The sequence below is a fragment of the Apis cerana genome, linkage group LG9, assembly GCF_029169275.1.
Source record: "Apis cerana isolate GH-2021 linkage group LG9, AcerK_1.0, whole genome shotgun sequence".
Classification (NCBI taxonomy): domain Eukaryota; kingdom Metazoa; phylum Arthropoda; class Insecta; order Hymenoptera; family Apidae; genus Apis; species Apis cerana.
Window position 1 is genome coordinate 54317 of NC_083860.1, and position 11578 is coordinate 65894.

Consider the following 11578-nt stretch of genomic DNA (forward strand, 5'->3'; position numbering starts at 1 on the left):
AATAATATGATTAAATAGTATTTCAATTTTAATATTTAAAATATTTATTAATATAACCAAACGTAAATTAATAAATAAAATACAACAAAATGTATTGTATTCAAGTATGATATAATAAATATCCGTGGTCACTGTGTTCACTGGGTAAAAATTTACGTACATAAACATTCACTCATATCGATTCGGATCTTTTGTGATGGACTACGACTATAAAACGAATGATCAAAGGAACAAAAATGTATACAACTTGCCATTATGCCATGCGAAGAATTATGCATTGCCATCGATGCTGACCCATGGGAAATGTAAAAAAAAGTAGAGAAAAATGGAATCTGTATAAAAAAATGAAAAATCATAATTTAATACAAGATATATATATATATATTATATTAATAAATATAATAATATATATAAATAATCATTATATATATATGTATATAATGATTATTTAAAAAAAATTAAAGTAAGAAAGATGAAACTCTAAATTGATGGAAAATATTTATTAAAAATAATTACTTCTTTGTAATCGATAATTGCACTAATTCTAACAAATGTTCGAAACGTTAAAAATATTCGAAATAAGAATGTAATTAGTTTAATCTTTTCTATTTTTATCATAATATTTTTAATAATTCATCTGTATCTATTATCTTACCAAGTAGATATATTGTTACAAAAAAAGATAATAATGAAGAAAATAAAAATGTATATATTTTCCATATATGAAAAATCAAATGTTACCGCTTATTTGATTAATCATCGTGTTGAACGATTGCTGAAATGATTGTTCATATTGAAATTTCTTTTTCCCGTCTTAATTATTAGTATATTAGTAACCTATCTAGAAAAAATAATAAAATTTTAAGAATAAATATATAAAATTTTTTTGAAAATATTTTAATGTAATTCTATTAAAATAAGTCAATAATCAAGCTCAAATTTTATTTTAGAAATTGACAATATCTCTTTCACGAATAAATTTAACAACGTAATAGCTTAATACAAAAAATTGAATAAATTATTCTTCTTGAAAAAATTATCAATTATAATAATAAATATATTATATATAATAAATAATAAATTTATTAATATATTATTAATTATTAATAAATTATTTTTATTATATATAAATATAATAAATAATAAATATAATATCTAATAAATAATATTATAAATTATTGAATAAATTAAATAACAATATAGGAAAAGTAAAATAATTAGGGAATATAATAAAAAGAAATTACAAGATAGATTAGTCACCTGAAGTGAAATATCCAAAGACGATTTTTGACGGAAAAATGACATTTCGCGCTGCGATTTTGATTATCGAATTTGAAAAATAAATTATCTCTAATTATTTTTCATATAAAATAGAATTTAAAATATCTTAATAAAATTATAATTGAATAATTATAGTTGAATCGAAAATTAATATCACAGAAATTTAAAATTTAGTTTTAGTTTATAAAAATATATCAATCAGTATATATAATTCTCATAGTAAATTGTTAAAAGCGTGATAAAACGATAAAAATAGCAAAGATACATCAATTTTTTATCGTAATAAATTATTAATAATATAAATTAGTAAAAAAATTTAAAACATTGTTGAATTATACATTGTACTCGATGAATCAGATTTGGCGCAATTAATAGAAAACGTATATTTTCGTCCGTCGTTTGTGTGGTAGCGATCTTCTCATATGAGTGGTCATTTCTCAACTTATCGAAAAGGTCGATGATATTTTTATAATATCGAGAAATTTTTTAATCATTTTTTAATCTTCATTCATTTATCGTGAATAATGAAATAAAATTTATTTAACATTACTGTCATATATTATTTTATTTTTTAATTGATTATTTATTTACTTATTATTTATTTATCATCTTCATTTATTTAATCATCTGCACATTCATTTATTTAAACATTTACTTTATAATGTATTTCTTAATATATAATTTTCATTCATTTATTTATTCACTTATTTTTTTACCTATTTATTTCTTTTTTTTTAATTTATAATATTTTTTTATAATTTTTTTATAATTTATAATTTTATTATTTTAATATATATTTTGTTTATTTATTCATTTGTTCTTTTATCTATTCATTTCTAAATTTATTTCTTGATTTATTTTTTAATTTATACTCATTTATTTATTTTTTCATCTATTCTACATTTATTTTTTGATTCATTTTTTAATTTATAGTTGAATGTGAGTCTTGATATAGTTATTTCCTCGCTAGTGAGACCCGGTAATCGGTTTCCAATTCTTTTTTTCAAAATTTTGTTTACGTTGTTTAAAAAGAAAATATTTCATTAAAAACTTTCTAAAATATTTTGAAACTTAAAAATATTTCATGATTTATTATGATGGAAATTAATGGCAAGCCAAGAACTACGTGTATATGCACTTCAATCTAAACCTTGCATAGTTAATTATTTTTCTCAATTACTACACTGGATTGTATGTAAAATTTCTACAATATTTTGATCTCTCTCTTACTAAGCATTACAATTCTTAATATAAATTAATTATATAATTTCTTTTTTTCATTTTAATAAAATGAGAATATTTTTATTACGCGTTATAAATTTAAAATTTACATTACTATTAATTATAATAAATAAGATAGATGAAAATAATATTAAGATATAAATTACGTCTCGTTGTTGTCTCGTTGGTGGGATTGCGAGCAATAAATTGCTATTCTAAAATATTTAAATAATCATTTCATTCCGAATTAATTTTTCTTTTCAGATTTATTTAATTTTTATTTCTTATTTTTTCTTCTCTTATTGTTTTCATAATTTATTTAACATTAATTATTAATTATAATTCATTTTGATTAACAATTATTTATATTTTACATTTTTCTAATTTATTTATATTAATTATTAATTTTTAATGTTTTTAATGTTTCGTACTTTATTTGTGTTCTTAATATATTTAACTTTTGTATTTAATTTTAATTTTGCATTTAATTTTTTAGCGCTAGATGGTAGGTCTCGATGCGTAGTCACCTCCTCGTGTGAAAACTGATTCAGATTCCTCAGATTCCTGTATCTAGTAACCAAATTTTTTGCTTCATTTCATTACTTACGTTTAAAGATGATATAATAGAATAGCCTTAAAGTTAATGGCTATGTTTGCATATAACATCTTAGGCCTGCCTATATATGTTAATATACACTGTTAATATATACAGACATATTAAATAAACTTCTTTCTATTAAAAAAAAAAAAAAAAAAATATTGAAATATTTATAACATAAAAATCATTGATGTTAATATCTGTCTTAGTCCAATAATATGTAATTTTTAATTTTATGATTTTAGGAAAATTTATACGACATTTAAGAACATTAGAACAATGAATCAAAATTCAGCACTTTCACAAGAATATACAATAGTGAATTCTAATGAAATGAGTGTTGTCATTTCATTACAAATTGTCATTTCATTACAAATTTATTAATGGCAATTGAACAAATCCATTACGTTAGACCTTTATCTCGACTTTATTTTCTACAGAAAAAACTTGAGCAGTTGAGTCCATAATAAGTTTACATATGCTTCGATTTACAATTTTCTTTTTTCATCAGATTCTTTAAACATTGCATCACATTTTTACAACAGAAACCATGAGATCCATTATTTTGGAATATATAAATTCCGCTTATGTAACTTTATCTAAGTTGGAGAATAGCTCAAACTTTCTTCATAAGACCTAGCTAAATAATATTATTCTTAATTAGTAATATATAGAATTAAATCTGATTATGGAAAAAAATATTTAAAATTAATTATTATTATTATGAATGTTGATTAAATTATTTAATCATAAAAACTATTATGAGTAAATATTTCTATTATTAATATAATTCTTAATTATATTAATTATTAATTATTATATTATATTATAATTATATTATATTATAATTATATTAATTATATTATATTTTAGAAAAAATGTTTTTAGAAAAATTTTTTTTTAAAAATTATAATATTCAAAATAATAAAACTATGAATTAAAGTTATATAAGAGATTTATATTTATTTATGTTCGAAAATTCTATTATATAAATAATTTTAAATTTTATAATATAAACTAGTAAAAATATTGAAGAGAAAAATAGTTAAATTATTTATATTTTTATACTTTCAAATAAAAGAAATAATACATAAAAAAAGCAGAACATTTCATTGAAATAGTTTAGTACTTATTAAAATATTTATTTATTTCAAACGATTCATATTTTTTTTATTTTTTTTAATGTCAAATTTTAAACTTTCATGTAGGTTATACTCATTACGTATTATTTATTCATAAAATATTATATATTCATAAAATGTTTTGAAATTATGCATTAAATTTGTTTATATTTTATATTGTATTTTTAAATGTATTATTAATATATATATATATATATATATATAAATATGATTCACAAAAGATAAATTCACAGAAATTAGAATCAGAAAGTAAATAAACGTGACGGTAGAAAACGACATTTAAATTAAATAACTTAAATACATTTTAACTCTTATAATAGTATTCGATTTAAAGTATTATATATATTTACAATATATTGCATTGTTATAAATTAATAATTTAACATTTGTTATTCTCATAACATATCTTCTTAACAGTTCTTATAACGTATCTTCTTAACATTATTTTAATATAATTTGTTATATATTCAGTTCTAATAAATTAATTAACAAATATATGGTATCATGAATTTATTTACCGAATAGAAAATATTAATATTATCAGATGATTATATATGATTGTTTTTTATAAAAGTATAAATTATTTATTTTATTAAAAATTTTTATTTTTCTTTAATTTTTACCTTTATAGGTACAATACATATTATAATATATACACATAAAATAAGATCAGTCTTTAATTTTTTTAAATTAATTTAGATAGTATGTCAAAATGAAATATTTGTTTTAATTTAAATATAATCCATTTTATGCAAAATTTATTTATTCTTTCATTATTAACTTGTTAACAATAACTTTATATATACTTTATATGTTAATCGCAGAAGTTTTTATACTTTTTACACAAATTCAGTTAAATTTGTATTATCAAAATCAACAATAATTTTGTTTTATATGAAATATTAAGCGAGTATAATAATATGAAACCAATTTTTTTATTATGGAATATCATTTTAAAGCAGTGAAATCAAATATTTTCAAGTTTCAATATTATTTTTCTTTCTTTACATACTTTCATTTTGTAATGATTCGAGATGAAACAAAATTTTAAATTATAAAATATTGAATTCTATCTCTATCATCGGAGATAGAACAAAATATATTTCTAGAAGAAATGCAAAACATGGAAAAATGAGAGTCGATTTCACATACTCAAAGAAATTTTTTGTCCAAAAATAAGTTATTTTATATACAATATTTTAATATATTGCTATATATAAGTTTTCATTGAAATCAAATCTTTCGTAATAATTCAATTTCTTTATTAAGATAGTATATAAAAATTCTCATGACTGAATATATATATTAAATTATAATTATTATATATAATTTTATATAACTATTATATATAATTATAATTAATATATATTAAATTATAAAAATTTCTTTAAGATAGTATATAAAAATTCTTATGACTGACTATATATATTAAATTACAAGTAAGATCTTACAATTAATCAAATAATAATCTACTAATATCAGTAATCAATATGTGTAATATTATTTTAGAATAATCAAATAAATTTAAAATAAATTTAAATTATTATATTTCATGTAAAATATGACCATTTTATTATTTATTATCCGTTATTAAATATATTTGTTTTAATCAATTTTTTCAATCTTTTTATCTCTTTTCCTTTTGAGCTATCAAATTATTTTTTAAATTGGTAGTTCTATATTAAATTTTCTTTTTTTTAAGCATTGATTAACATTTAAAAATTATTACTGTTTTCAAATAACAAGCTGCTTCAAAAATGATCAGAGTGACGTTTTCTAGTTCAATTTCGCCGAATTACATCGAATTCTGCAATGAAAAATCGATTTTGATCAAAATTATAACTTTTAGACACGAAAATTGTTGTTATGGCGATTCAAATCATTTGAAATGAAATGCTGCTTCAAATGATTTTTAAAATTGTTTTTCAATACGATTTGGAAGATATATTTTTTTTTCGTTAATTCTCCGTTTTATTAATTTTTTCAAAAAATCGGTTAAAAATCTATGAATCTGTGAATTTTTTATCAAATAATGTGAATTGGGACATGACATAATAAATTTCAAAAAGCTTTTTGGATCACGTTGTGAGTAAAGAAGTTTCTTGTATTTATATTTCTTTACATGTACAGTATAAAATGAAATTGATATTATACGGAAGTCAAGAGCTTGCTATTGGAAAAAACACAGAATTTATTCATTTTTTCAGTAAAATAAAATATGGCCATTGGATAAATTAAAATGATCATATATATGATGTATCATATTTTTTTTTCTGTTATAAAAATCACATCTACTAATTATATAAAAGAAAAAAAATAGGACTTATTGAAATTGATGAGATAAATAAATATAAATAAATAAATATAAATGTTGTTCGAAGCATCAAAACTGGCGATTTAAATAGAAAATTTCTATTATATATTTTTATATCAGATTCAAACTCCTGATTTTTTCAAAATATATATATCTATCTATATATATATATATATATATATATATGCATATCTAGCATGAGATTATTAATAATATAAGTATGTATAAAGTCTTTCTGATATCTTATATTAACATAAATTAAATTAATATTATTTAATAATATTTTTTATTGTGATATTATAGAAGGATTTTATAGCATGTGAGATAAAATAAAATTTTTAAAGTTTTAGAAGTGTTCAATAACATAAAGTATATATTGAATCAAAAATGTGAGAACATCCGTAAACTGGAGATTCCTGAGATAATTTCAATACTTTCTTTTGCAAAAATTTTTGTTACAGATTTATTAAGGAATTATTAACAAAAAATAACGGTTAATCATGAAGTGCGGGCTCTAATTCTTAGACAATTTAAAAACATTTGAGAAGTATTTATAAAATATTTTAAAAAATAAAAGATTATTAATATTTTATTTTTATACGGTAAATTAATAATAAAGAAATTAATAATAAATTTATGTTTATTAATATTTGAAATTTCATAGTTTGTTTTTCATATAATATTGAAAAATTAAATGTTTCTATATTTAATTTCAATGTCGGAAGTTGGAAAAAAATTGATGCAAATTCAATCTAATCGAACCAGATTTGGTTAAATTTTGAATTTATTAACATGTCGCAAAAAAGAGCTGATTGATAATTTTATTTCTTGTAAATTTTTTTTATAAAAATAGCTATAGTTTATTATTTATGAAACCTGCAAATTCCAAAAATCTACATTAAATCATAGTTGTAGAGAAATAGATATAGAAGATTAATATCTTAATTTTTCAAAATTTATTAAAAAGAATAAAATTTTGTATTGTAAAAAATGATATAACTGTCATTAAATCACATAATTTGAGCACTTATTATAACATAAAATATCCAATATACAATTTGATATAAACAAATTGAGGCTATTTTTCTTTTATAGAACAAAAAATAATTCTACACATTTTGTAAACATCTAATTTATCTAAATTAAATTTCATAATTAATGTTTCTGTGAATTCAATTTAATTTTAGCAAAATCACTTGAAAATCATAATATTACATATTAATGTAAAAATATTAATTATATAAATGTAAATATTACATTTATTTTAAAAAATCTTGGTTTTTTAGAAAAAGAAACATTTTTTGACAATCATAATTATTATAATTTGTACCTCAATAGATTAATTTTTAATTGATATTTTTTTTTTTATTAGAAATACTTCAAAAATCATACACATTATTATCGAATCCATATTCATTGTGCTTTTCTTTTTCCTTTTCTTGCCAATATAATAAAAAAAAAAGAAGAAAAGAAAAAAATATTGTAATTTTTTATTAAAATTATAAAACATTATGTAAGTTTTGTCTATAAAAATATATTCTAAAATCTGTATAAAAATTTGTTATAATAAAAAAATTTAAATATAAAATTCAAAATTATTGATGCTTATTATTTTATTTGTATTGCATAAAAAAGAAAAAAAGTTATTTCATTTACATTTTTTAAAAAATATAATAAACTTAAATATAATAAATTAATATTTGATAAATTTTTTCTTTTCTTAAATGTGATTTGATATCTAATTTTTTTTTATAATTTATACCTCTTCCTTCTATAATGAAAAATAAAATGAGAAAAAAAATTATAATCATTATATATGCTCCTTTTTTATAATCAAAAAAAGAAAACTAATTACAATTATTGAAACTATATAAATTAGATCCTTAAAAAATAAAAAATATTAAATACAAATAAATTAATTAATACAATTAAATAATATTTACTTCAAACTAAAAAATTATTAAATAATTTATTTAAAAAATTCAATTAAAATTATTTTTCTACTTAAAAATTTTTCTATTAAAAAAAATTATTCTTTTTTTATTTCTTTGAAATATACTTAAAGTTAATTTTTAGAAATAAATATGTTACAACTAATCGGAAATCAAAACGAATTAATATAAATTAATATTTTCTTACATTCTAATAAAAGTTTGAGTTGAAATATTACAAAATATTTTTTATTAATAGTTATAATTATATATAATATATTTTTTACAAATTATATAATATTATTTTTATATATTATTATATAATATATATGTAATACATAAAATATGATATATATAATATAAATATAAATATATATAAACATACATATAATGCTATTGTGTTTGGTGTTCACAATGGATGTGTTGACATATTTAACTAAAAATTTATTTTCATATTATATCAAGATTAATTCAAATTAGTATTCGTTATAATATTATTAAAACTTATTATTGAATTATATAAAGTAGATGTACTTTATTTAATAAGTAATTATGTCTAACAAGTTTATACTTGTTACATTATCATAATTTTGTTTGAATGTATTATTCCTGTATTCTTTAGATATCTATAAATTACAATTTTTTCAAATTATAAAATATAAATATAAATTATTATCAATATTAACAACTTCTTGTATTTTATATTTTGATTGGTAAAAATAATGTTTTTTTTGAACAATGCACTTGAATCAATTCAGATATTTATAACAATAATCACATATTGTGAAATTCCATTTTTTTACTATAGATTTGCTATATTATTGAAATATACCTATAATTTTATGAAATTATATCAAAATATGCATAAAAAATTATTATTAAAAGAAGATAAATAAAAAGATATAATTTATTAAAAATATAAATATAAATATAATAATGTATTCTAACATTTTCTGTTAAAATTCTTGTTCTCTTTTTGCATTTAATTCTGTTTTAAGCAAATCTCCAATTGTAAATTTTTTAATTTTTTGAACTTGTATCTTGGTATCTTTCGTTTTAGCAATATAAATTTCTTTTTCTTGTACAATTCTATATATCTTGTATAATTCTATATAGAAGATTATAAAAAACGGTTATAATTCAATTAAATTATTATAAAAATTATAAATTCAATATTTCTTGTTAATATGAAGTTAAAGTTATTAAATATAATATTAAAATATTTTAATAATGAAATACATGAATATATGATCTGTTAAAGTAATTATTTCTCTAAATAATCAAATTAAATTATTAAAAAATATCTAAAATTATACTAAAAAAAAATTATATAAATTCTTACTTTTCATTTTTCACTATTTTGAATTTGCTGCAATATCTTTTATATTATTGAAAGTTTTACTACATATTGTTGCTTTTGCAAATTGAACATAAAGAATAAAATGCGTTTTTTGACGGTTTTTATAAATTATTGCAAATAGAGTTAATACTGACCATGAAATTGTTATTGTTAATTCTTTTGAATCCAATTGATTTTTATAATACAATAGTTATGTGTGATTTTTATAATATAATAGTTATTTAATATTTGTTAATAGTACCACTTTAAATTCTAAAAAATTTATAACATTTTCAAATTTAAAATTATGGTTTTAATTTTGAAATATTTATAAATAGCAAGATAAATTTTTATATATATGTATATTATGAATAAATAAAAAATTTTGCATAATTCTTAAATATGAATTAAAAAAATAAAATATAAAAATAATTTTAACATATCATATCATATAAAACAAAATCATGTCATATAAAAATAAAAATCCAATTATGGAACACCATGACAATGAAAATATATACTTTCATTGATCGTAGACGTATAATGTTATATTTAAAAATTTATCAGATTTATATGTCTATCCAATCTTCCATCTTTGTATTACAAATTTAAGGAAATGATCTAAAGAAATGAAATTGATAAAAGAAAAAAAGTACATATTTTATTTTAATCTAATTAATTAAATTAAATGAAGTAACACAACTTTTTGTCATTTTTTTTAAATGAATTTTTGATGTCTTATAACATATTGATTTGTATACGATTTTTCATATAAAACAGATTTATCATTTTTATATTATTTTATTACATATTTTTTAAAAAAATTAAGGATAAATAATTTTCAAAATATTATTGATCATTTAATAATTTCATCAAATAATTTATTTTTTTTAATTTGCATCTTTTTTTCTTATGATAACTTTTTTTTTTTACTTTAATCAATGTATTTCCATTTATTATTGTTAATGAATGAATTAATAATCCATTCATTAATTTTTAAAATTATAAATTATAAAAATATTTTATAAAAAAATTATATTGTTATATTGTTATTATATTATTATTATATTATTATATTATTATTATTATATTATTATTATATTATTATATTATTATTATTATATTATTATTATATTATTATATTATTATTATATTATATTATTTGTTTTTTTAAATGGTATCATGGTATTTTATATGATATATGATATATAATATTAATGAAAGATTAATCAATTAAATATTAATTAATATAAAATAACTTAATATAAACTTTAATTATTAATAAATTCATATGAGATAGCAAGATTAAAGCGCAGGGAAGTATGATTAAAAAAAAGACTACAATTGAGAAAGATTCATGAAACAAAATTAAATGTAAAAAAAAAATAAAAGTTTTATTAAAAAAATATTACAATATTGAATTTATTATATAATAGTATATATACGTTTTATACTAAATTTTTTAAATTATTTTTTTGAAGAATAATAATTAATTACTCAATAACATTATGTACAAGAATTAATATTTATACTTATATATGTTCTTAAAAAAAAAATAACAATTAATAAATATGAATTTTATTCAGTAAAATTTGCATTTGCACAATTTTAATCTTGAAAATGATATTGAAAATACATATTATGAAATATTGAAGAATATAATATGAATATTGAAAATATCATTAAGAAAACAAGTGCAATTAAAAGTAAAACAATCAAATCTCTAAACTAGATAAAATTAGAAGAAGAATA